The following is a 20,452-nucleotide window of genomic DNA, read 5'->3' as shown; positions in this document are numbered from 1 at the left end:
GTGATAATCATATATCTTCATGAACGGTTCATGACGTTTCTGGGGGACCACTGGACGTCCAGGTGGTATTTCACCATGATGTGAAAAGGCTCTCATGTTCATCCTTGCTACAGCTGTACAGAATCGGACCGTCGGTAAATCTTTAAGAAATATCCTGTCCATTCTTCAAAGGAATAAGATGTTTCCGGAAGTGACAGATGTCATTGAGGTTTAAACACTTCCACAATATCTGGGCTTTGACACCCAAAGGAAAGGCAAGCAAAAGACAAATGAGCAAGTGAGGCAACACCAAACCGGGGAGCTCTGGCACAGCAAAGGACAAGATATGATATAGAACTTATATGGAGCCATGTTGAAATGGAGCCTGAACTGCCATCCCAGAGGAACTGTCTTGTGCCTCCAACTTTTGGAATGTTGCAACAAGGCCAGATGCCCTTTGCACTATGCCTAAAACCACGTTGTTTGCCAGGGAATTGTTTTTAAGATGTCAAGAGTGTAGACAATATGAGTCTTGGAATTTAATATGTTACGAAAATCTTTAATTTCTTGCTGGGAATTTAAAGCCTTACAAGGATATTGACTGTCTTACAAGGAAATATTATGTCTTACGAAGACATTTTATGTGACTGGGAAAGGTAATGTCTAACAAAGAAATTTAAAATTTCGAGAAAAAATTTTAATATCTTCCCTGAAAATAATGTCTTACAAGGAAATAGAATGTTTTGCAAAGAAATTTAAACTCCAACGAAGAATTCTAGTTTTACCAACAATTTTCATGTCTTTTCTGCAAATTTAATGTCTAACAAGGAAACGTAATGTCTTACAGGGAAATGTAACCTTACTGGGATTTTACTGTCTTACAAAGAAATTGAATGTCTAATAAAGTAACTTAACTTCTTAAGAAATCTAATATCTCACAAGAAACTTGTTGTCTCAGAAAGGAATTTAATGTTATAGGAGAAAATTCAATGTCTGCCGCGATATTAAATTCTTACCAAAACTTAATGTCTAAACAAAGAAATTTAAAGTTTCAAAAAAATTTAATTGCTTACTGGGAAATTTAATGTCCAACAAGGAAATTTAATGTCTAACAAAGATATGACTGTCTTACAATGAAATTTAACATCTTACAAGGAAAAAATTGAATGTCTTACAAAGATTTTACCGTCTTAGAGGAAATTAATGTCTTAGCGGGAAATTTAATGTCTACCAAGAAATTTGATTTCTTACAAAGAATTTACATCTCACAAAGAATTTACACTCTTACAAGGATATTTCATGTCTGACAAAGTAAAGTAATGCCTTTCAAGGAGAAAAAAGTCTCATAAAGAAATTTGATGTCTTACAAAGAAATTTCATGTGTTACAAAAAATCAAATGTCTTACAAGGAAATTGAATGTCTTACAAGAACATTTTTGGTATTTTTTGCTATTTAATATTTTACTGAGAAATTTATTTTCTTACAGGGAAATTTACTGTCTTTCAGGGAAATTTAATGTTTTACAAAGGTTTATACTCCTACAAATAAATTGAATGTATTGAAAATGTTTAATTTCTTACAAAGCAATTTAATGTCTAAAATGAAATTGAATGTGTTAATGGGATTTTACAGCCTTACAAAATTTAATATATTATAAAGTAATTTAATATCTTATGATGAAATCTAATAACTCAAAAGACATTCAATGTCGTACAAAATTTTTAGTTTTATAAAACTTTTAATATTTACAAAGAAATTTAATGTCCTAATGTAATTTTTAGTATTTTTATGAAAATTTAAGTGCCATACAGAAATTTTAATATTTTACAGGGAAATTAATGTCGAACGATATAATTTAATGTCTTATAAAGAAATGTAGTATCTCACAAAGATATTTGATGTCTTACGAAAAGAATTAATGTCTTACAGATATATTTAATGTTACCAGAAATTTAACGTCTTACAAAGAAATTAAAATTCTCACATAAAATTTACAGTCTTATAAAGAAAGATAATGTCTGCAAAGAAATTTAATGTCTTACAAAGAAAATGAATGTATTACTGGAATTTTTAATGTCTCTCAAGGAAATTTACCATCTAACAAGGAAATTTAATATCGGACCAGAAAATTTAATGTCTGACCAGAAATTTTAATGTCTTATTAGAAAATTTAATATTCAACTAGGAAATTTATGTCTTAAAAAGAAATTTAATGTCCAACCAGGAAATTTAATGTCTCACAGGGAAATGTAATGCCTAACACAGTCATGTCTTACAAAAACATTTAATGCCTTACAAAGAAATTTTATGTCTTACTGAGAAATTTAATATCTTTCATAAAATTTACTGTGTAGCCAAGTCATTTAATGTCTATGAAGAAATGTAATGTCTTACAATGAAATGTAATGTCTTTTTAGAATTTTTATATTTCACCAAGAAATTTACTTTCTTACAGGGAAATTTAATGTCTTCAGGAAAATTTAATCTTACAAAGGTTTACACTCTTATAGAAAAATTTAATGCCTCTGAAATAATTTAAGTTCTTACAAAGAAATTTAATGTCTAACGAAGAGATTTATAGGTTTACAAATAAATTTACTGTCCTATAAAGACATGTAAAGTATTACAAAGAATATTCTCAAATTATTCCTCTGTGTAAGGGAGGAAATTATAGAAAATTACTCATTCTATTCTTCTATAAAAGGCTCCCTACACCTCAAAGGCTCTGGACTGTGGCAGACGAGCATACTTACCATGTTCTCCAAGGATTCAATTATGTCTTTTTTCAGACCAAAAGCTATGGGATGGTTGGGGGAGGCCATGGCAAGCTTGGTGGTGGGTGAGATCAGCATATATCCCTACGAATGGTTCATGACTTCTCTGGGGTATCGCTGGATGTCCACGTTGTGTCTCACCACGATGCGCAACTTTCTGATGAAAAAGACCCTTATTTTCATCCCATGTGGTCTTCCTCCAGTTGTATAGAATCTAATTGGTGATAAATCTTTCAGAAATATCTGTCTCTTTTTCTAAAGAAGAAAATATTTCCTGAAGTGATAAATATTGTTATGCTTTAATCTATTCCAGAAAATGTGGGCTTTGACACCTAAAGGAAAGGCAACAAAAGGACAGAGAGACAAGTGAGGCTACATCGAACTAAAGAGCTCTGGTACAGCAAAGGAACATGTACGCTATATAATGTAAATGAAGCCATATAAAAATGGAGCCTGAACTGCCATCCCAGAGGAACTGTCTTATACCTCAAACATTTGGAATGCTGAAAGAGGGCCCAGTACCCTTTGCACTGGGCTGAAAACCACATTGTGTCTCAAAGAACTGTTTACAAGATGACAACAGCAGAAGTTATGACTGTTGGACTGATAACTAGAGAATGAAAGTTATAAACATCCTTTACAATCATCATCACTATGTTCTGTTACTGCACCAAAAGTGATGCCTTCCTGCTGTCGATGCCATTGTCCCCCTTTTCTTTCTCATAAATACCCCCTGGCCTTTATCTCCTAATTGGAACACTCTTTAGGCTTCTACTTGAATCAGTGCTTCCTGAATAGCTATTCTCTTGTTTGATTTCAAATAAATGCACTCTATCTCTCACTTTGGCCTTTTATTTTTAGTTTAACATACTTGGTTCAGAAGTCAGGATCTCACGCGGCCTAACCATCATGGACTGGCATCTCTGGAATGGGGAACAGTGCCTCCACAGCCCTGGATGTGCTCATCGCTTGCATGGAGCGCGTGCTCTTTGATGTGCTGCCCTCTTAGTTCCAGACCACCCTCCTCTTTTGGTTGAGGTCACATGCCTTTATTCGAGAGTGAGAGGTGTTTTCTCCTCAAGGAGGAAGATCGTGCAGGTGCTTGCATGTGTGAGTGGCCGCAGGAGCTTGGTACCACGGGGAACATCATCTTTTTGTGGTTCGAGCACTTTTCAGAAGTGCCGTGGAAGCAGCTCTCAGGGTTCTTTCCTTGCTGGGTGACTAGACCCTTGGCTGTGTGTTCTTTCATTTCCTCTCCTTGTCTGTGTCTGTTATGCTGTTTGTCAAAGGAAAGAGATTTCATAAGGACAGGGATCTAAAGGTATCCAGGACAACCAATCTTTGATCAATAAGCAGAAGTTTCAGAAAACAAATTACTTTCTCAGAGAATCGTAAAGTCAACTTTGAACATCTGAGCAGGTGCTTTATAACATCTTACTCTTTGTCCTGCCTGCAACCTGACAGGATGTATCAAAGAATTTAGTAACTGTCTGGTCAGAAATTTGGCAAAATTACAAGTACTACATGTTTTAAAGTTTTATTAGCAATGTTCAAGACTTTTCTATAAACCCAGCCCATGACTGCCGGAGTTGAAACAAACCCAAGGAAATTGTGGGAAAAGAAAGCTTTGTAAAATGGAGCACAAGCCGCCAAAAAAGGGTTCCTTGCATAAAGAGCACCTCCTTTAATATCCCTAAAGATTGTTGACTGAGGATAATACAAATCTTAAAAGTCTGCTTACAGAAGTATTAAAATGCTTAGCATTCTGAATGAAGAACTTCACTTATTCCAACTGTCATAGATTAATGGGCTTAGCACAGTGCGGAGAAATTGGAACACAGGTGCCCTGTTGCTGGAAATGTCAAATGGTGTGGCTGCTGTGGACAACAGCATGGAGTTTCCTCCAGAAATCAGAAATAGTCTTACCTTACGATCCAGTGATCTCACTTCTGGTTTCATGCGTGAGGATTTGAAGGTAGGATTGTGAGAAGATATTTGCACCTCTATTTTCATTGCATCATTATTCACAATAGCCAAGAGGTAGAAGCAACCCCACTGGCCATTAACAAATGAATGGTTAAAGAAAACATGATATATGCATACAATTGACTAGTCTTTAGCTTAGAAAGGAAGATCGCTCTCAGCTTTATGCTAAGTGAAATAATCTAATCATAAAATGATGAGTACGGTAAGATTCCATTGACAGGTGGTATGGAAAGTAGTCGAATTGATAGAAACAGTGAGGCGGGTTGTTGCTTCCCAAGTCAGTTGCCCTGTGTGGCCACTGAAGCTTTCCTGAGCTTAAGAAACCTTTTTTTTTCCTGAAGATGTTAAATGGAGTTAGCGCCTTTATGGTGAAGTGTGCAGTTGGTCACAGCAGAGGAGGGAGGAAGAGAGTCACCCATGGTGTGAGAAGGTGCTGGAGGCAAAGGGTACTTTGATGGGATACAAATGATGTCTCACTTGGTTAACTTCCTCTCATGAACAGGCTCCAGATTACAAAGCAAGAGCTTCTCAGATAATCAACCGTCATCATCACCAAAAGGGCCAGATGCTGCACTGGGAATTCCTTCATTCAGTATTCAGAAGTAACATTGGCATTCACATTCAGAGGCAAGACTATTTTTCACCACTCTTTCTGAACCTCACACAGAGCCCTGGGCTGTGGTCAGCACACTGGACTTGCCTGGCCTGAGCTTGCTGAAATGACCTTCCCCTTACCTGGGAATCTTTACAGCTGATGTTTTGCTCAGTATCAGTCTCAGGACCTGCCAGTGGTCTGAGAGACCCTCTTCACAGGGACTGCCCTTCCAGGAATACATGTGCTGGGTTGCAAGGTGGTGTTGAATCTGATGTTACAGAAGAAGGGACTCATGCATAGGTTAAGAGGGACCATGGAAGGAAGAAAGCCTGTGAGTGGAACAACCACCCAGTAGAGACATCTGTAATGTGTTGACCTTGAAATGTGCGGCAGGCAATGCTTTGGCTCTTTAACTGCAGCATTCAAAACAAAGCGTTTCAATATCAGCCTTGACAGAAGCAGTAACAAGCCCTGTCACTTTACAACAAAACAGAGGGAACCATTCCTGAAGGTCCTTTTGCACCTCTGGGACCACTGCCCAGGGTTGTCAGCACCTTGTCTGAGGCCGAGAGAGGAGTGTGCTGCATGATCCTGAGGGTGAAAAGACTTAAGAACTGGACGTGTTTGGCCATGTCGACTTTCTATACAACTTCCAAATCTCAGTAGCTTTAGCATCAAACCAACTACTGGTGAGAAAATTCAATCTTCAAAGAACAAGTTTGGGATGATGTCTGGAACAGCACATTACACCAGAGATTTTTTTACTATATAAAGAAAGAATACATTTGAGGAATAGCTCTGACCCCTGATGAGATATCTGCCCTTAGAGGTTGTCCCCAATTCTCTGAGGCATTACCTTCCTTTCTAGGTTTTAGGGCTCCACACGCTGTAGGACCTCGACTCTCTCCCCATCTCTGATGGTTAAGCAGATCTGTGCTAAGAAATAGAGCGCCCAGAAATACACCAAGTGCATATACGGTCAAATAATTGACAACAAATTAGCTGCGATATACAATGGGAAAGCACAGAATCTTCAAAGAGTGGTGTTGAAAGAACTGAACACCCACTTGCAAATGAAAAAAATCGGGACTTCTGGTGAATTAACAAAATATATCAACTATGTGCTGTTGCCTCTTATGGCTACCTCAAAATTATAACTAAACTACAGAATAACCGTCATGGAAAATCACCTGAATCCTAGATATGCAAAAGTCCTAAAACTAAGAACATGTAGAAGAAACAACCTCAAGACTGGTAGAAGGAACAAAGACACAGAATGGGCTGGTACCACATCCACATTTGGCACTTATTACTGAGGAGGAATATCTGGATTGTGGCAGTCACGCCGGAGAAGCAAGGGGTCCCAGTCCTGTATTACCCTCCCATCCCAGGGTGCCGGTGTCAGAAATAGAAGTCCCACAACATCTGTTCATGAAAGCAAGCAGAGATTGTACGTAAGTAAGAAGTATTACGGGACTATACACTCGAAACTCACATAATATTATTAACCAATGTCACCTCAATAAGTTTAATAAAGAATATAGAAAAATTCACAACCTGAAAAAAATAAGCGAAAGGTCTGAAAAGAACCCTCACCCAAGACAGTAAACAGATGTGTTCATCTTTCATATAAATCCCATATTTACTCAAGCTATAAGAAACCTATGGAAATGTTAAGCTTTGAGTGTTTTAATTTTTCAAGGGGAGAGCTCTCTTTCTTTTGACATGTTTTGGGCCCTGACAATTATTAGGCAGATATTTTGCTCTAATCAATTCAGAGACCAAATTAGAGATGTTTTTTAGCATCAAAAAGAAGAACGTTGAAATCATACCAACCGTATTCTCTGATCGTAATGCTTTGAAACTAGAGATCAATTGCAAAAAGAAATCAGGAAGAACCACAAATACATAAAAATTAAAGAACATGCTACTGAAGAATAACTGAGTCAGAGAAGAAATAAAAAGAGAGATGAAGGGATAGCTGGAAAAGAATGATAATGATAGTACAACATATCAAAACTTTTGGGACATGGCAAAAGCGGTCATAAGAGGAAAGTTCATATCATTACTGACTTATCTCCAAAAACAAGAACAAGACCAAGTAAACAAGCTAACGTTTCATCTTTAAAAACTAGAAAAGGAAGAAAATGAAGCCTAAAGTCAGCAGAAGGAAAGAAATAATCAAAATTAGAGAAGAAATAAATGAAATTGAAAACAAAACAACAACAACAACAAAACAATAGGAAAAATAAATGCAACAAAAAGCTGGTTCTTTGAGAATGCTAATAAAATTGACAAACTCCTGGCTAGACTCATTAAATAAAGAAGAGACAGGACACAGATAAAAAATAATCAGGAATGAAAGAAGGGAAATTATGACAGACACGGCAGAAATATAAAGGATCATACAAGAATACTATGAAAAAGTATATAACACCAAATTTAATAACCTAGAAGAAAGAGACCAGTACTTAGAAAAATAGAACCTTCCTAGACTGAATCAAGAAGAACTGGAAAATCTAAATAGACCGATCAGCAGTATGGAAATTGAAACAATGATCAAAAACCTACCAAAAAGTAAAAGCCCAAGACCAGATGGCTTCACCAGAGAATTCTACCAAACATTCAAAGAAGATTTAATACTCATTCTACTCAAACTCTTTCAAAAAATCGAAGAGGAGCCAATACTTCCCAACTCATTTTATGAGGGCATTATTTCCCTGATACCAAAACTAGGTAAAGATAACACAGAGAAAAAAAAAACTACAGACCAATATCTCTCATGAACACAGATGCAAAATTCCTAAATAAGATACTAGCGAACCGAATACAGCAACATATTAAAATGATTAAACACCACAATTAAGTGGACTTTGTCCCAGAGGCACAGAGATGGTTCAACATATAGAAATCGATTAATGTGATACACCACATAAATAAATTAAAAAATAAGAATCATATGATCATATCAATAGATGCAGAAAAAACCTTTGACAACATACAGTATCCATTTATGATCAAAACATTGAACAAAATCTGTATAGAAGTACCTTAACATAATAAAGGCCATCTATGACAAACCCTCACTCAACCAAGATCAACATAGTTAAAATGATCACATTACCTAAAGCATTATACAGACTTAATGCAATCCCTATCGAAATCCCATTGACATTTTTTAAAGAAATAGAACCAAAAAATCATCAGATTTGTATGGTAGCATAAAATTGCCAAAGCCATCCTGAGAAAAAAGAACGAGACTGGAGGTATCACTCTGCCCGATTTCAAATTAAACTATAAAGTGACAGTAATCAGAATGGCATGGTATTGGCAGAAAAATTGTATTGAATATGAACCAGTGGAACAGAATCGAGAGTCCAGAAGTAAATCCGTATTTATATGGGCAAATAATTTCGATGAAAAGCCAAGAACATACAGTGGAGAAAGAAAATCCTCTTCAATAGATGGTGCTGGGAAAACTGGAAAGCCACCTGAAAAAGAATGAAACTAGACTGTTGTCTATCACCACATGTCAAAATTAACTCAAAATGGATTAAGGACCTGAATAGAAGACCTGAAACAAGGAAACACATAGAAGAAAACATAGGACCTCTTGAGGCCAAACTCAAGGACCTTGGCCTTAAAGAGAGTTTATGAATTTGACCTCAAAGGCAAGGGAAGTAAAAGCAAAAATAAATGAATAGGATACATCAAACTAAAAAGCTTCTGCTCAGCAAAAGAAATTGTGAACAAGGTAAAGAGACAACCATCGGAATGGGAAAATATATTTGCAGGCAATGCCTCCAATAAGGGCCTAATATCCAAAATACAAAAGGAACTCATACAACCCAATAACAACAACAACAACAAAACAAAAGATCCAGTCAAAAAATAGGCAGAGGATCTGAACAGACACTTCTCCCCAGGGGACATACAAATGGCCAACAAATATATGAAAACATACTCAACATCCCTAGCTTTTAGGGAAATACAAGTCAAAACCACAATGAGATACCATCTCACACCTGTTAGAATAGGACAAGAAATAACAAGTGTTGAAGAGGATGCGGAGAAAAAGTTTTTCACCTCATACACTGCTAGTGGGACTGCAAATTGGTACAGCCAGTATAGAAAACACTATGGAGCTTCATCAAAGAACTAACAACTGATCTACCATATGATCCAGCAATCCCTCTACTGGGTATTTACCCCAAAGTCTTGAAAACCCATATCCGAAAAGATATTTGCATACCAACGTTCATAGCAGCATTATTCATGGTGGTCAGGATATGGAAGCAACTGAAGTGTCCTGTCATCCATGATTGGCTAAAGAAGCTGTGGTACATATATACAATGGAATATTTCTCAGCCATAAGAAGAGATGAAATACTGCCATTTGCAACAACATGGATGGACCTCGAGATAATCATGCTAAGTGAAATAAGCCAGACAGAAAAAGCTGAAAATCACATAATATCGCTTATATAGGGAATATAAACCTAAAAGTAACAAATGAATAGGACAAACAAATAGAGACTCATGGACATGGACTATAGACGAGAAGGGGGAAGGGGGAAGGGGGAGGTAGCTGGGGTAAAACGGGTCAAATATGTAGTGACAGAAAGAAATCTAACTATGAGTGGTGAACACCCAGTGTAAAAAAAAATATATATATATATATATATATAAAATATATATGCCTTACTGTTAAAGTGTGTAGATCAAACTTTTAAGATTTCGTTAACCAGTGTCACCATGAAGACAAACAAACAAACAAACAAACAAATACATAGTAAAAGTAAAAAAATAAAGGCCTGATAATAAAAATAAAGAAAGAAAGAAAACGCTCTCAGGAAATGAAAGCCAGTGGTCGGCCATTAGTAAGAAGGTGTCTGAAGTCCACTGACTCTGAGGGGAACACGCAGGCCTCGGGGTAGCAGCAAAACTGCCATCTGCACAGTGCGGGGAAGCGCAGCAAAATCTCTTTCAGTTGAGACACAGTTGGTATCGCCATGAGTTCCTGCAATTTTGAAAGATTGCAAAACAGCTGAGAGATGCTGAACAGGGCCAGAATCTGATCTCCCAGAATACGGGCTTCTGGAGTTTTTCATCACATTTCTCTCTACAGTCACCCCTTATGATCAAAAGCCATCTCCAAGGAAGAGTATTCTTGAACCTACAACATGACTGATCTCACTGGATTTGTCCTCATCATTCACATAAGTGAGGAGTAACCAACATTCATCACTTAGTTTGCTCTGATGCAGGTATCACTACAAAACCTCAGATGGAAATTTTAACAGTCTCTTGCAGTTAGCTAGCTGCTCCCTCAGACATCCCCCTGCATCTCTATAACTTGAGGTGACATCCTGTCTTCTCGAGGTCCCAAAATATCCAACAAGCCAGCCCTAGCTCCTTAAAGTGTGGGGCCTTATCTGATTCCATGGGCATCATTCTAGCCAGGACCTTCGAGTCAAAGTCTTGGGTGTAGCGCAGGTGTTTCCAATTATGTCCTATTAACAAGGAGGACAGTCTTAAGGAACCTGTGGACATAACTCTATTGCCATAAACATCAAAATGCTCAAGACGTTAGGAATTCTCTGCATGGATCAGACAGAGAGAGAAAGGGCAATGTTTCATTTGTGCTTTGAAAAGCACAGATAGTTTCAGTTTAGGATAGCTGAGGAAAATTGAGAAAGTGCTTCCTTCTATGCAGAAAATAGAAGTGAAAGTGTCATAATTCCCAAACCAAAGCCATCATCATCCTTCAGCAGTTCATCCAGTCTCTGTGGGATCCTTCTTTGTCCTACACTGTCGTGGTGAGTGAGCGGTCTCCTGTCCCCCAGCTGGATGCACTGCCCTGGTCCACCACAAGAGTGTTCGAGTCGCTGAAGCAATGCAATCAGAGGCCTGTGCCCATGAGGTCTGGACAAAGTCTTTGTCCACAGGACCCTGACAGTCCCCCTGAGTGCAGAAAGGGCACATTCGCCTGTGCCTGATGCACAAGCACAGTCAAACTAACAAAATGTTGAGGCGAGAGATCTTTCCATGGCTGTTGTTCACATGAGACTGATCACGGTCACAAGTGAAACATCCCACGAGGGTTTACTACCCAACTCATGCCACCGGGAAGGACACTGGCTCTTCCTTGTGGATGCAAAGCAAATAGGGGCATCTGAAAAATGCAAAGGAAAGAGCTTGCAAAAAGACCGACTTAACCAGTTAAAGTCCATCGTGACCGCCCTTTTCCCTCCCACCTCCTGGGCTCTCCAGCTAGCATGTTTTCCCACAGCTACGTCCCCCAATTCAAGGACTCTCCAGCTCACATCTGTTGATTCATGACTTCCCATACAACTAATGTCCTTCTTTATCTCTGTAGCTGCGTAGGAATAACAAGACTGTATAAAACTGCCTGTTATGTTACAATCAGGGCTCAGACATTGGATAGGAATTCAATGAGCAGGTGCCAGCATTAATGAGTGCTGCTTCCTGCTTATAGGCTCGGCATCCCATCTCTCTGTTTGAGCATCCTATAACAGTGCTGATATTGCCATGGTTGCGGGTTCTACAAGACAAATGACCTAAATAGAGAAGAGCACTAGTCTGAAAATTCCTCCCCCCTTGCAGTCCCCCACCCGAAACACCTTCTCTCCATCCTGAGTCATGAGGCACATGCAAAACCTCAGACAAAGGAATCACATGCCCCTTGCATAGATATTGCAGAAGTATATAAACTGTAACAAATCTAACCAAGGAGAGCTCGTGCTTTGGTGCCGTTAAGCCCCACGTGCTCCGCGGGCAAAGAAATTCTCCTTTCTCTAACAAAGTTGTATGAGCGTCCAAATTTCTCCGTTGGGTGTCACTTCCTGCAACAGATCTCTGGTGCGTTGGCCGGGAAGCGTAGAGGAATGGTGCCCATGTTTGGTGGACTTCAGGTACCCCACTAAGGAAGCCCCGACCCACCCTGTAAACACACCCGATGAGTGCGTATCTGGAATTACCCTGTGCGGATGCCTTGTAGGACAGAAGGGGAAGCCACAACTGCCGGTCCCTGCAAGGATCAGACGAGGGAAAAACAAGAAAACTAGGATGCGTCAGCACCACAGTAAAAAAAAAAAAAAAAAACAGACAAAAAGTAGCTAGCTGAGGTCTTGCCCCATAAGGCAGAAGGGGGAGCCTGATCATCTCTCGATAGGGCAGAGGGTGGAGTGTGAAAATCAATGTCATCACGCCAGGGTTTCAACATAATTCTACTCTTCAGCATATTGACGCTTAAGACATTGATCTCATATCAGACAGACATTTGGTTTCAAAAGTTTTGTAAAGACACCAATATTTTAAAATTTTGTAAGACACAAACATCTTCCGTTCACATTTACGTGTGAGTTGGAGTGGGGGGGGGGTGCGGGTGGCAGGAGTCCCTCCCTCTAGTGAATTGTATAAAAGGCAGGCAGGCTCTCAGAGCCTCCAAAGTCCTCCTGGGGGCTGAAGCAAACGAACGAACACACTGTCACGCTCTCTGAGAATTCCATGATTTCCTTCTTAAGGCACAAAGCCATGGAACTGGTGATGCATCTAGTGGCTACGTTCCTCGTACATGAGGGGAGGATGTATGTCACAGACGAAAACTCGATGGGCGCACAGACCTATTGGATGTGGTTGTTTGAAGAAGTGTGCGCGTTTCTATTGAAGCACATTCTGATGTCAGCCGTGCGCCAGATTGCTTCTTTCGTGGGCAAAGTTTTGACAAACAAACGTGCCCCGTGTTTGGCAACTGAAGGAGACCTTCCCGAGAGCTATGGTTCTGACCCTGCTTTCTGACTCATGAATGAACCAGGACACAACAATGCTCTCAGTGGAAAATGGTTACTTTCCTCGTCTCAGACCGGCCGATGTCTCATTAATATGTCTAATCTCAAAAAATGTTCTTAGATTAAGTGTCAAATAATTTAAACCATACCAGCATCTCAAAGCTCAGATCATTTATCTCATACCAGCATTTGGTTTAAAAAGTTTTGTCTTATAGAAGTATACTGATGTTCAAGAAAAAATTATGTTTCATTTGAAGCTCGGTTTTGAAAAATTCATGTAACAAAAGCATCTCCAATCGCCAACAACATGCATCCTGATATGGAAATAATTGATACCATGAGTGCATCTTAAAGCTCGATACATTTTTATCCTACCAGAAAAAACTTTCAAAATATGTGTGTCTTATGAGCATACTGAAATTCAAAACTATATATCTTTCATTTGAAATTCGGTTTCAAAGTTCATATCACACCAGCAAATCAGTTCTCAAAAAAACTCATTATGCCAGATATTCAAAAAATTTAGACCATACGGGCATCTAGAAACTCAAGTCTTTAATCTCATACCAGTAACTGGCTTTCATAATGTTTGTGTCATAAAACCATACTGAATTTCAAAACTATTTGTGATTCATTTGAAACTGGGCCTAAAAAATTCATATCACACCAGCATGCAAATTCACAAAAATGTAAGCATACCAATTTTCAAAATGCTTATACTCTAAGAGCATCGAGAGCTCAACATATATCAAGAATTTGTTTAACAAATATTTGGGTATTTAACCATCCTGAATTCCAAAAAGTTATCTTTCACTTAAAACTTGGTATCGAGAATGAATTTCACACCAGCAGCTCACTTCTAAAGGAATGTCATCATACCAGATTTTCAAAATAAGTCTACTGTACAACGTCTTGAAGCTTAAGACATTTTTCATATACCAGGAACTTGACTTCGAACCCTTTGGAAATCATGCTAAGTGAAATCAATCAGACAGAAAAAATTGAAAATCACATGCTATCACTTCTATGTGAGTCACAAATGAAGAGGACAAACAGAGACTCACGGACATGGACCATAAACTAGTGGTGACCAGAGGGCGGGGGGAGGAAAAACAGGAGGGAGGTAGATGGTTAAAGGGGATCAAATATAAGAGGTAGGAGGAGAGCAAAGTGGATAAAGGGGATCGAATGCATGCATGGTAGCTGATGGAAACTGGACGCTGGGTGGTAGACATGCAGTACAATATACAAATGTCAAATGATAATGTACACCTGAAAATTATAGAATTGTATTAACTAGTGTTACCCCAATAAAGTTAATTTTAAAAAAATGTTTGTTACATGAACCTATTGAATTTCAAAAATGTACATGTTTCATTTGAAACTCGGTGTCGAGAACTTCATGTCATTCCAGTGTGTCAATTCTCAAATACTGAAATCATCTGAGATTTTAAGAATATTAACACAGAACCAGCATTTAGAGCTCAGTTTATTTCTAGCAACCCGCAGCAGTTTTCACAATATTCCTGTCGCATCATCATACAGAATTCCAAAAACTGCTACATTTCATTTAAAATTTGCTGTCTAGCAATTCATATCACACCAGCATGTCAAATCTCAGAGAATGGTACAATCCCAGCATTTAAAAATATTAACACATAACCAGCATTGAGAGCTCAGTCTATTTATAGTAACCAGCAATGGCTTTCAAAATGTTCCTCCGATATGACCATACCGAGTTCCAAAAAGAGCTATATTCATTTAAATCGGTGTCTAGCAAATCGTATCACACCAGCATGTTAATTCTGAAAGATTGGCATCATTCGAGATTTTAAAAATAGTAATACGGATGCAGCATTCGGAGCTCAATTTATTTATAGCGGCCAGCAATGGCTTTGACAACATTCCTGTCATAAGACCATATCAAATCCCAAAAAGAGCTATATTTCATTGAACTCAGTCTCTAGCAATTCATATCACACCTGCATGTCAAATCTGAACAACTGATATAATCCCAGATTTTGATACTATTAATATATCCACCAGCATTTAGAGCTCAGTCTATTTTTAGTAACCTGCAACGGCTTTCGAAATGTTTCTCTTATATGACTATACATATTTTTAAAAGGATCTACATTTCATTTAAATCTGTGTCTAGCAAATCATATCACACCAGCCTGTCAATTCTCAGAGATTGGCATCATCAGAGATTTTTAAAATATTAATACATAACCAGCATTGAGAGCTCCGTCTATTTATAGTAACCAGCATTGACTTTCAAAATGTTCCTCTTATATGACCATACCGAGGTCCAAAAAGAGCTATATTCATTTAAATCGGTGTCTAGCAAATCATATCACACCAGCGTGTCAATTCTCAAAGACTAGCATCATAGGAGATTTTAAAAATATTAATACATAACCAGCATTGAGAGCTCAGTCTATTTATAGTAACCAGCAACGGTTTTCAAAATGTTCCTCCGGTATGACCATACCGAGTTCCAAAAAGAGCTATATTCATTTAAATCGGTGTCTAGCAAATCATATCACACCAGCGTGTCAATTCTCAAAGATTGGCATCATAGGAGATTTTAAAAATATTAATACATAACCAGCATTGAGAGCTCAGTCTATTTATAGTAACCAGCAACGGTTTTCAAAATGTTCCTCTGATATGACCATACCGAGTTCCAAAAAGAGCTATATTCATTTAAATCGGTGTCTAGCAAATCATATCACAGCAGCATGTCAATTCTCAGAGACTGGCATTATCTGAGATTTTGAAAATATTCATATAGAACCAGCATTTAGAGCCCAGATTATTTTTAGCACAGCTGCAACGGCTTTCAAATAATCCTGTCATATGATTTTACTGAATTCCAAAATTAGCTATATTTCATTTAACTCGGTGTCTAGGAATTCGCATCGTAGCAGCACCTTGAAGCTCACTGAACTTATGTTGGGGGAAGGAGGGTGGACAGCCCCGGCTTCTTCTCCTGCACTGCCAGGCCTGAGAGACTGAAATGGCCCATCTCAGAGGACCGTGCACTTCCTTCCCTGCATCCGACTCGCGCTCACCCCGGACCTGTTTCCACCAGCTCTCGCACATTAAGGGCTCATCACTTTCCTCTCTGGCTGGGGTTTGTCCCTACCTGGAACCTTCTTGTCCTCCACTGACCCTGGCTTCCTTCCTCAGCATCCACCCCAGGCTCACCTCCACGTCCACCCCAGACCCGCGCCCATCTCCTCCCAGAGCTCCTCGTGTCTAGACTCCCAGCTCTCCTCTGGACAATGTTTTGCCCTTGCCCCCTCTCCCAGATCACCGCGAGTACCTTTCCCTGGAGTCATCCTGTCCGCAGCCAAGCCCCCATGTCCCTGGGGATCTTTTACTTGCCTTAGACACCCCTCTGCCTTCCTTGAAGAAAACACACTCCCCATCCTCTGCCTTCTTAGACATTCGCTTTTCTTTTCTTGGTCTTTCTTCATCCTTAGTAGTCTCTCACCAATTGTGTCCCTCTTGTTTCACTCAAAGTGTCGGCCTCTCCCTAGCCTTCCTGGACACTTTTTCGAAACGCCAGCATTCCCCCATCCACCTCTGTCCCTGCCTGCCTTCTGCCTCCAGCCTGTCCAGTGTCTCATCTGGACTCTGCCCAGGGACCCCACCCCTCCGTGCCACCCCTCACGGCCCACCTCAGGTTTCCACAGCCCACAAGCTGGTGTAAGCTCTCTCCATCGTCAGCCTGATGCTCCAAGGACCCAGCTTCATGCTCAGAGTTTGTCCGGCGTCAGTTAGTCCCTCTCCCGCTCTGCGACTCCCTCCTCCTTTGGCCTGTGCTCCCAGCTACAACTGGATCTCCTTTCACGCCCGGGCTTTGCACTCCTGTCCTCTGTATCCTGCCAGGCATCAGGGAACAAAGCCCCCAAAGCACAAGCACACACTTATCTGCCCCTCTCTCCCTCCTCTCAGAGTGGGGGCCATTTCCTGCTTCCCACTTGCTTAGTGAAACCTGTGTCAAGGCCTCCACACTTCATCTTCTTTGCTTTGGTGAGACCTAGTGCTCAGGCCCTATTGCTGACACACCAAAAAACTCTTGTTTCTCTGCTATCAGAAGAAGCTGAGAGAATCTTCCGTCTCCCTGCTACATGCAGATACTTCAAAGTTGGGAGGAGATGAACACCGTGCTTCAGAAATGCCCTGGTTCCTCGTACCTGAAACCACAAGCTCTTTCTTTAGCATGACCACAAACGTCTTTTCTCACAGCCCTGGAGCCCAAACGTCTAAAGAGTGTTTCAAGACATCTCGTGCTCAGAACACAGCTCCCTGCTTTGCTGGCTGTTTCCAGCATCTGAAGGCCAACACATTTTTTGCTTCGAGGCCCCACATCGCAAAGCCTTCCCGACTCTCGCCGGGGGCCCATGCCACAGACTCGTCACATCGATTCTTGGTCCCTTCTCTCTGATTACAAAAGCTATGGGACCCACTTTCCAGTTTGTCCCAGTATACCCTCATGGCACAAATCATGACGCACGTGAATAAAGTGTTGGTGGTGAGCCAAGTGTCCTCTGCACTGTGAGCCAGCCCCTGCAGAAGCAAGTCACTCTTCAAGCTCTGTCCTCCATGTTTCCCAGCACTGTGGAATAATCTATCTCCTCTCGGAATCTTTTTTAGACTTTTGAAAATTAATTAATTTATTTTCATTAGTTTCAGGTATCCAGGACACTGCTTATACGTGTACATAGTGTTACCGTCGGTGAGACTGACCATGTCCCTCCGCCGTGTACGTGTCTGTCTCATTCCAGTCCCCCTGCTGATGCTGGTAAACAAATGCTGGTTCTTTCCTTCATCGCACATCCCACCCGCCAATATGAGCTCTCTAGTGTGCAGGTCAGATTGAAACTGGGTGCTGGGCACCAGGGGAGAGCTTGCTGCCTAGTGAGCCCTTCTGTGTATGCGTGCTTGTGTTGCGTGTGTGTGTGTCTGTGTGTGTGTGTGTGTGTGTGTAGGGCAGGGAGTGTGAGCCCCTCCAGTGACTTGTACAAAAGGTTCACTCTCAGAGCACTCAGAGTCTTCGTGGCACACTGGCACACACGTCGTGTTCTCTGAGAACTCCTTTCTGGAACACAAAGCCATGGACGGGACGATGCACTTAGTGGCCACCTTCCTCTTGCATTAGGGGGGAATGTATCGCGTGACAAGTGCAGACACATGATTTATGTGGTTGTTCAAACACATGTGTTTACTGAAGAACATCCTGATGCCAGCAACTGGGCAAGAGGCTCCAGTTGCACACAACCTGATTGTCAGTTGGCTTTTGAAGAATAAACATCTAATTTTGCAAAAGAAGATGCTCCCGAGAGCTACGATTGTGATCTTGGATTCATGACGCCTGATCTACCCAGGTCAACAGGAGAATCTTCTCCAGTGGACAACGATCACTTTCCTGACCTCAGATCAGCCAGTGGCTCCACGCGCCTGTCCCCAACTCTGATTTCACCATCACAAAATTCATGATATTTTGCCTGCCTGCTTGCTTAAGCAGGTGATGGACTTGGGTTGACTGTGAAAATAAGCATCGTCTATGCCCACAGAGTACAGCCCTCCTGTCCTGTTCTGGGGTGACTTCCTTCTCAGTGGGGCTCAGTGTCAGAGCCTGCCTTCTGACCAGGGGTGGGGGTCTTAAGAAGCACAACACTCACATGATGGGGCAAGGGACCTCCACTGCGGACAGCAGGGTCGGCAGCCTGGATGAGGTTCCCTTCATGAGGGCAGAGAGTCCAAAACTGGTCTTTGGGTGACAGATCCCAAGAGAGCTGTGAGAACTACCTGTCTGAGCAGAGGAAGCTCCAGGTGGGAAAGGTCCACACAAGGGGATGGGGGTAAAGTTTGAAGGCAAAGAGGAGAGCCATCTAGAGTCTGACTCAGCCCTGCACTCTGTCCACATGCGCCCTGTGCGCCCCTCCCTTCCTTGCCCACAAAGGATCATTCAGCCCCTCTCCAGGGCCTCCTTCTCCTGCAGATGAGCCCAGAGTCCTGGGGGCTGCAACTAGGGAAGGTGCTGGCTGCCCTGACGCGGGTCCGGGGGGGAGGAGGCCCGGGGGAAGGAGGGCAGGAGAACACATGGGTATTTCCCAGCACTGCCAGGCAGGTGAGGCTGAAAATGCCCATCACGGAACCAGCTGCCCGCCTGTCACCCTGGTCACAGCTGGACTCTGGACATGTTCCCTGCGGCCTGACCTCACCCCTGCCGCCTGAGCCCTGAGCGCTTCAGTCCTCACCATACACCCCGGCTGGGGGGTCTGGAACGCCCTCCTGCTGGGGACCCGCTCCCATCACCCCGCTGCACTCCCCCTGGTCCCACACTGTCCATTCTTGCGTCCTCAAATCCCGCCCCGGATTTTGTCCACCTCTGGCCCCCAGCTGTGCCCATGCCCTGCAACCCTCCTTGTGTCTAGACTCCCGCTGCCCACTGGGCTCTGCCCCTTTCCCCTTGTCCCCTGTCCCGGGTCACCGTGAGTGAGCCCCTTCCCCTTGGGCCATCCTGTCCTCAGCCTTGCCCTCCTGTGTCCCGAGGATGTTTTACCTGTCTTCGTCCCCTCCCCACCTTCCTGGAAGGAAACACGCTTCGCGCCCCCTGCCTTCTCGGACATTCGCTTTTCCCTTCTTTGTCTTTCCTCGTCCTTAGGTGTCACTTCTCACCGTCGGCCTCCTCCCTCCCCTCACGGCGTCGGCCTCGCCCTGGTTCTCCTGCGCGGTCTTCGCCGTAAAGCCAAGCTCTCACCCTGTTAACGGTGCCGCGGGTCCTTGCGATCTCCCTTCGGGAAAACCCACAGAATTCCCCACAGGAAAGTGCAGGCAAGAGGCCAAGGTGTATTACGCCTGTGCACAAGGGATCCGACCCCCTGACTGTTGCCTACCAGGAGAGGTTCGGGGGGCTCCTGGAGAGAAGTGGGGCCGGGTGTTAGAGGGAGCCAGGCGGGGCTAGAGCGAGGTGCAGGGCAGGTAGAGGCGGAGGCTTCCGGGCGCCTGCGTGCGGTGTGGCCGCCTGCTTCTCCCTGCGGCGCGCGTCTCGCTAGCGTGGTCAATCTCCACCTCTGGACGTGATTTTTTATTATTTGAGGAAGGAAAAGTCACCTGAGAGGCGCTCTCGGGCCTTACTGCCCATGCGCGCTGATGGAGCATGTCCCCCGCGGACGCTGGTCGGTGGCGCCCTAGGCGGGTGTGCTAGTGAAACTCGCCAGGCTCCCGCCGCCCCTCTCCGCCGACCCTGCAGCCGCGAGCTGCGCTCCTGTCGCCACCCACCCGCCTC

The 20,452-nt window shown here is 42.1% G+C and overlaps 1 long non-coding RNA gene across 1 annotated transcript; it reads right to left on the bottom strand.

Moving 5' to 3' along the window:
- Positions 1 to 1,812: 1,812 nt before the first annotated feature.
- Positions 1,813 to 20,400, bottom strand: LOC107507050. Its single transcript, XR_001596063.2, has 3 exons — positions 16,836 to 20,400; positions 3,626 to 4,030; positions 1,813 to 3,086 (listed from the first exon to the last, which is right to left on the bottom strand). It is a non-coding gene; the product is annotated as an uncharacterized LOC107507050 (long non-coding RNA).
- Between the last annotated feature and the right edge of the window lie 52 nt (positions 20,401 to 20,452).

The sequence above is a fragment of the Rousettus aegyptiacus genome, unplaced genomic scaffold (assembly GCF_014176215.1).
Source record: "Rousettus aegyptiacus isolate mRouAeg1 unplaced genomic scaffold, mRouAeg1.p scaffold_m13_p_14, whole genome shotgun sequence".
In the NCBI taxonomy this organism is placed as follows: domain Eukaryota; kingdom Metazoa; phylum Chordata; class Mammalia; order Chiroptera; family Pteropodidae; genus Rousettus; species Rousettus aegyptiacus.
The sequence above is the reverse complement of the archived record's forward strand: the minus strand, read 5'-3'. Positions and strand labels throughout refer to the sequence as shown.